The sequence below is a fragment of the Tachypleus tridentatus genome, chromosome 2 (genome assembly GCF_004210375.1).
Source record: "Tachypleus tridentatus isolate NWPU-2018 chromosome 2, ASM421037v1, whole genome shotgun sequence".
Classification (NCBI taxonomy): domain Eukaryota; kingdom Metazoa; phylum Arthropoda; class Merostomata; order Xiphosura; family Limulidae; genus Tachypleus; species Tachypleus tridentatus.
Window position 1 is genome coordinate 63203207 of NC_134826.1, and position 7254 is coordinate 63210460.

The following is a 7254-nucleotide window of genomic DNA, read 5'->3' on the forward strand; positions in this document are numbered from 1 at the left end:
TTTTAATGTATAAAGTAAATTTAACAGATGTTTCATGGCAGATTTATATTTCACTGCAATATTTCAGTAATATTGTTCACAAATTTTTTAATTTACTCAATCATAAAGCTATTGAGCTAACTTTTAAAGTTTCAAGACATTTAGAAAATGAACATGTAAATCAGTATAAAAGATGATAGTTAATATTTTAATCAAACAATAAATTACTGCTTAAAAGCCAAAAAAGCTTTAATGCATTTTACTCATCTTTGTACTATATTTTTCTTCTTCTGAATGTGTTTGTTTATAATAAAGCATAAAGCTATACAATGGGCTATCTGTTGTCTGCTCACCATGAGCATTGAAACCAGGTTTCTAGTGGTACAAGTCTGCAGGTATATTGGTGTGCCACTGAAGGGCCAACTTAATGTGAAAATAAGACATAACTTTAAGAATAATTAATACAAGTATTTATATATTCATTTTTGAATTTCATGTTAAACTACATGAAGGCTATTTATGCTAACCGTCCCTAATTTAGCAGTGTAAAGTGAGAGAGAAGGCAGCTAATTACCACCACCTACTGCCAACTCTTGAGCTACTCTTTTACCAATGAATAGTGAAACTATCCATCACTTATTAATGCCCCCATGGCTGAAAGGGTGAGCATGTTTGGTGTGATGGGAATTTTAACCTGTAGCTCTTAGATCAAGAGTGAAGCTGTCTGACTTCCTGGCCATGCCAGTAAAGGGTAACACCAATGATATTAGTATCATCACATTTTTTCAAGGAATCTCAAAACAAGAATTATTATTTTTAACTATTAATGAATCTATACCAACAACTTGAAAAGAAAAAAACTACTTATGTTTTTTGTTGTTGTTTTTTTCAACATAAAAATTACGTTAGTTTTATCTCAAGAGATTATAAAGCCCAAGTATTGGGTAAATATACAACCTAAAATAAAAATAATTAACACCTATTATTATTTTATAATTCTCAATTTTATAACAGCAGTTTTCTAGAAGAGCTATTGATTGTTATTAATTATAGCATGTTTATTCTATAAATGTCTATAATTGTTTTGAATACCCAATTTTGTAGAGATGTAGTAATACCAAAGTTCCTTCTACAACTTTCTTAACTTGCTATATATGCTCTTTGGATATTCATATAAACTTAGCTTCCAGAACTGCTTCCTTCCTTTCAGCCATCCTCCCTTTCTGGAGTGATTTTAATATAACACTGAAAAATGAAGTCTTATTAGAAAAATGATTGGAGAATTGTTTTTCAAACATGCACTATTTTTTTATCTTTTAGTTGTAACAGTATATTTTGTAACCAATAATCAGGTTTATAATTTAATGTATTTCTGTTTCATTAATATTTTAACTATTTCTTTATTAGAAAATTTTATCTAACTACTAAGACATTTTACTTTTGAGAACTTTACTATTGAACCAGTATCAGATTGCTTTAAGTGTAAGACAAGAATTTATTTCTATTATTTTACATAACAAATAGTAAATGTTACTAAAGAATATTTTATTTTATGAATTCAAGGCCTTTTCAATTTGTTAGAAACTGCATTGGTTCTATGTGATTATGATTAAAACAAAAACAGAAACACACCTAAATTTTGAACTTATTAGGAGGGTTGAATCAAACTGGAATTTGTACCTATAAAGCTATTCTTGGATTTATTTCAAACAAATGTGTACATGGTGGGTGGCAAGTACATGTATCATTTTCTGGCCTTTACTTATTCATGTGGTTAGTATTTTTATTCAAAAATCTTAATGTATTATAACTACTATTCACTAAAAAAATAAATTTTATATTATTGTCTGAGAACATGGAGGTTTTAGTTTGTTTACTAAATAATTTTACTTTCTCCTCTGTAACCCATCATCACAAAATTCAAATGTTTAGTGAGATTTGCCATATCAGAGCTTAGACACAGTTTACCTTCTTCTAGAGTAATGTATCAACACAAAGAGAGCCATTATTTAATGGAGTTTAGTGCAACACATTTAAAACATTTTTATAACCACACCAAATAAAACTTTTTTGTTCTAACCACTGCAGTAGATGTTTTAGTAATAACAAGACAGATGATATTCTTAGCTGATATTTCATTGACCAAGCAAACCAACACGTTTAGATATAGAGGTACAGTACATTCATTAGTTCACCTATTTCTCCTCTTAAACTCTCATAAAGTTCCATCTTCTACTAATGCCTACAACAACTCATCCCATATATCAATTACCCTAATAGAAAATGTGAACAGAAATTTAGCCTGTCTTTTCCAAATCTTAAACATTTGCTCTCCCATCATACAATATTCAGAGATGCATTCCATCAGTTCCCCAGATAACTTTGGAGAGTTCAGTAAAATCACCTCTTATCTTTTTTTTCTACAGAGAAAATAAAAATTTTTTAACCTTCCCCTACAAGATAGCCTTCCTTTGAGCCTTTACCAATAATTTAGTATCCTTTCATAAATATAGCAATGCCAAAAGCTAGGTCTAAAAGCATTTTGAGATAGATAAAAAAATAATGCAACAGTTATCAAAGTTTTGAGCAAACATGTTAAATATATAGTACAGAAAACATGCTAAAACTGGTATTATTTAATGTAACAAATTATCTTTGGTTTAAATATCAAAAACTACAATAGCTGATTTTACTAATAAAAAGTATTGTCAGTATTTCAGTAATCTAAAGTTATAATTTACTAACTTTGGAAATTGAAAGGACAGCAGTTTTAAAAGTAATTCAAGTGAATTTAATGCAGTGTTGTTCTAATACTGTCAGCCCACCTCACCCCCAAAAATAGCTAACTCTCCAAAAAATCTGATAATGCTTGCCTGGTGTAACATAATAATGTACTACAAAGAGTAGAAATGAGCTAGAAACTACCAAACCAGAGATATAGACAGAATAAGCACAAAAGTTGCCTATATATTTAAAAAGACATTTTGTGAAAATAACTGTAAAAAATGAAAAAAGTTGAACATATGCTTTCCTTCATTCTTAGACATTTTGAAAAAGCCACGTTTTAAACATTAAGAACCTTTGTATTATCAAGATGTTAACCCGAAGATGACCTAAAAAGGTCAAAACATTGTTCTGTACTTTATTTTAATTAAAATTTTAATACCCATACCAGCCATGTTAAGAATACATTTTTACTTCAAGTGGGTTTCTTGTCATCAAGAATTAAGAACCTCTGTCATATTGTTCTCTGCTTAATATTATAGTTTTAAATGGTGACCATAATAGCTAAAAGAATTTTTCAGTTGTATTTCACATGAAACTGGACTGATATATTTGAAAATGCTTGAAAGAAATGATTGAATTTTCTCCATTAAGTCATTAATTTTTTACTTTTCAATATGTTATTGAAATGCGATTATTCAATTGATCCTTACATTATCATCAAATTTTTAGTATAAAAACTGACTTAAAGATATCAATGTTTAATATTATTGCACCTACGGTATTTTTACAGGGTGTATGTACTTGCTGGAAAAATTGACACTGCACCAGGCATATAAAAATGTTCTCAAATTATGAAGTTTAGCTGCATCACCAACAATCAGTGTGTGCTGCCAGTCAGTTGCTTTTCTTTTAATCAGTGATAAATAGTCTTACTAACTTTGTCATAACAAAAACCTGACAGACAAGATTAATGGTAATGGGTATCTAACCCAAGACTCTTCAATCACCAAATTTGAAAAAGGAGGTTTAAAATAATTATAATGTTATGTCATGCAAAGCACAGGTAGCCTATTACACAGCTTTGTGCTTAACAACAAACATAATAGCAAAATTATGGTTACTCAGCTAGTTGGAATAATCAAAAATAGTAATAATCAGAAACACTAATTCTGATTAGTTAATTATTGTAATGACAACTTGTACAATCAAACTTTGATTAATTAATCCATTGTTGGGATAAACAAATGTACTAATTTTGATTATTTTCATCACAAATTTAATAGTAATTTCAATTAAAATTTCTGATATAAATAGCCTCGAAAATTCAAGACCCACTTTTAAAAAAAATTCACTTGATTCTATACGTCAATTAATAAGAAATCTAAAGCTATAAAGTTAAAAAAAAGTCCTGTATAAAGTATCTAGATCTTTTTTTCAACTATATATAATGTACACCTTAATGTATAGTATACAACACACACATGATTATTTCACCTACTAAACTTCAAAATCAGTTGAAACCAGAGTACAAAATTTATACAGTTTTTTTATTGTTGGACAAATAGCTGACAGATTATTAACCTAAGTGATAGCATGGAATTTTTCTTATGTTTTTAATGATTATAAATATAAAATAAGGAGTTGAAATTTTCACAGGGTATGAATCATCTTTGACATAAGATAGTTTTTGTTTTTTCTACTAGGGCAGTCTGGCCTTGAAAAGGTTTTAATATAGTGGATGCAGCAACTTTAAGGGATTTAAAGAAAATATTTGATAATAATCAGGACTGAATTTCACCAATTTTTCGTTTCTGGTGGATGTTACTTGTCTTTAAATATTATGTAATACTCATAGAATAACGATATAGATTTAACGTAATTATCAAAGCATTTAAAGACAAATTGCCCATCAAGGCTGTATTATCACTAAACTAAATTTAAAAAAGCACATCGTTCAGTTATTTACCATACCCATAAAATTAATCAAGGTTTATATATGCGTGTCTTCGTTCTACCTTTCTCACCATTAATTACTAAAACAAATGGTACATCAACACAAGTATTAAATTTAACTTCCGCATACGTAAAAGCTTAAGTTCTTCAAGTGTTAACCCCGCAGTCATTTTCCAAAATTCAAATTTCTCCAGCTCTCCTACTCTCTTTAGAACAGTTTGTAATATGGCCTCCAATCTACTCTACTAAAAATACTTTAAAATGTATGTAATAACAAAATTTACTTGGTGCGTTTACATTTTACCTTTAAACCCCTTTTAGCAGCTCAATTTGAAGTAGTACTGTAGCACCTACTAGCGGTACATTCGATCAACTAAATATGATAATAGTTTTTAAAAGTAATACTTACTTAACCAAATCTTAAAGTAAGAGTTTTAATCTCACCAATAATACTTTCTAACCTTATTAAATAAACAAATATTTCATAACTATTAACACAAAATTGCATAGTATTAAATGTATTTAAATACGATGTTCCATAAACTTCAATAACGTAGCTTTCACACATCTTTTACTCTCCAGTAATACCCCTATTTCGTTTGTAATTAAATCATTCCTACAAATATAAGGTATTGATAAAATTATATTTTCATTTTCCAATAATTAAAAACTTAGATAACTCAAGAAATGTATTTAAAAATCTAAATGTGTTAATAATGTTAACTTAAAACTAGTAGTGTAAATTTAGTTATATGTACACAAGTAAACTATTAGTTTTATACGAATACCCAAGAGAAAAATATCCTGTGCGTAGAATATGCTGTCTCGTGCTGCGACATTCTATAAGTCGTGTACTTGGTATAATATTATATATTGACTACGAAATAATAAAATCATATCTCGTCAATAGCTCCATGGCCAGGTGGTTAGGGCGCTCAACTCGTAATCTGAGGGTGCCGGGTTCGAATCCCCGTCATACCAAACATTCCCGCTCTTTCAGCCGTAGGTGCGTTATAAAGTGACGGTCAATCCCACTATTCGTTGGTAAAAGAGTAGCTCAAGAGTTGGCGGTGGGTGGTGATGACTAGCTGCCTTCCCTTTCGTCTAATACTGCTAAAGTAGAGACGGCTGGCGCAGATAGTCCTCTTGTAACTATGCGCGAAATTTAAAAACAAACATAGGCTCCTCAGTTAACAGCACAATCAGCCAATTCATATCTGTACCAAAGTTGAGGGAAGATTGGCATTTTATAGAACAAAATAATTCATATATATTACGGTAGTATGATAGAGATTTAATGTTTGTAAGACTAGTAATATGTGGAAGAGATAACTGTATGTGTAACACGCATTACATCTCTCTCAATAAACTGTTTTCTGTGTATGTGTTAGGATAATGTCAGTTTAACCTATATATACTGATTAATCACCAATCATTTCCTTTCAGTAACTTTCTCGCATGTTTTCTGAATACCTTAAACCTAACTTGTTAGATCCAACCATAACAGGTATGAATCACGATTGAACAACCAAAGAAGCCTCCTCGTTTAAAACATCGAACAGCGTAGTGTGTAAAAGTGTCATTAGCACAATATATTGGATTTCGATCATCTTGTGTTTAAATCACAGGTAACTCATTATGTAGCTTTGTATTAAAAATATTCAAAAGGTCTCGTTCAGAATCTATAAGGGTTTGTATTTCTCACTATGGAGCAATCAGAGAAAACTGTATATTGAAACAGTTAATGTAACTTTTTCTTTTATCAGTTACAAGTTTACACACAAACCACGTTAAAATCTGCACACAACACACATGGTTCAACGTGTAGCTGTTAACTGACACCCAACAACAATATGATAAATTAGCTTCTTTTATAATTTCCATATATTCTTGAGAAAATATAATTTTGTGTAACATATTTTTAATTTTGTGTTTGAAAATATTTAAATTCACATGCAGTTATGATCTCCCACAGTTTCTCATTATTTAAAACATACGTGATATCATTTTATACAGTGTTTAGGTAAACCTATATTACATAATTCTATATTATTATTATTACATTAAGGTTTGATTCTCAGTCAATTTCCACCTAAAATCGGATCACTATTCTAATCAGGCCAAGATTTAACATGCAGACAACTAGGGAATATTTAAATATTTAGTTCTCCAACGCTGTCGTTGTACACAAAACATAGATTTAAAAACAGGAGAAATTTAAAACCTTTTTTTTTATATTTCATGAAGTTAATAATTCTCTTACTTAACTTGTAAGGTGCCAGCCTATATTACAGCTAACATAAACCTAGTCCATAAGCTAATACCTCTGTTAGAAGTATAAAACTATAGTACTTCTAGCCTAAACCTTTTTTCCAAATCTTAGACTATTATCCCTCAGCTCTTTTTGTTAGCCTTAGAATACTACGCAAAGAAATAAGAGGTTTTCATTCTATACATTTATAACCTTGTAATTAAATTATACTTCATTTGAATCACTTTTTTAAGCTTTTTCAAAATAAAGTAAGAGATATTAACCTATTCTCATGAGACAAGTCTTCTAACTCTAAAATAATTTTGGTAGCTCTTTTCTGAACC

At 29.6% G+C, this 7254-nt stretch overlaps 1 long non-coding RNA gene across 5 annotated transcripts in view; it reads right to left on the reverse strand.

Moving 5' to 3' along the window:
* LOC143243980 (uncharacterized) overlaps nucleotides 1–5067 on the reverse strand; it is a 29072-nt gene extending 24005 nt beyond the window's left edge. For 4 of the 5 annotated variants that reach the window (XR_013024827.1, XR_013024826.1, XR_013024824.1 and 1 more), the window contains exons 1-2: nucleotides 4790–4957; nucleotides 1072–1224 (exon numbers count right to left, since the gene is read on the reverse strand). This is a non-coding gene — a long non-coding RNA (uncharacterized LOC143243980). The other variant, XR_013024825.1, reaches the window with a different exon arrangement.
* Between the last annotated feature and the right edge of the window lie 2187 nt (nucleotides 5068–7254).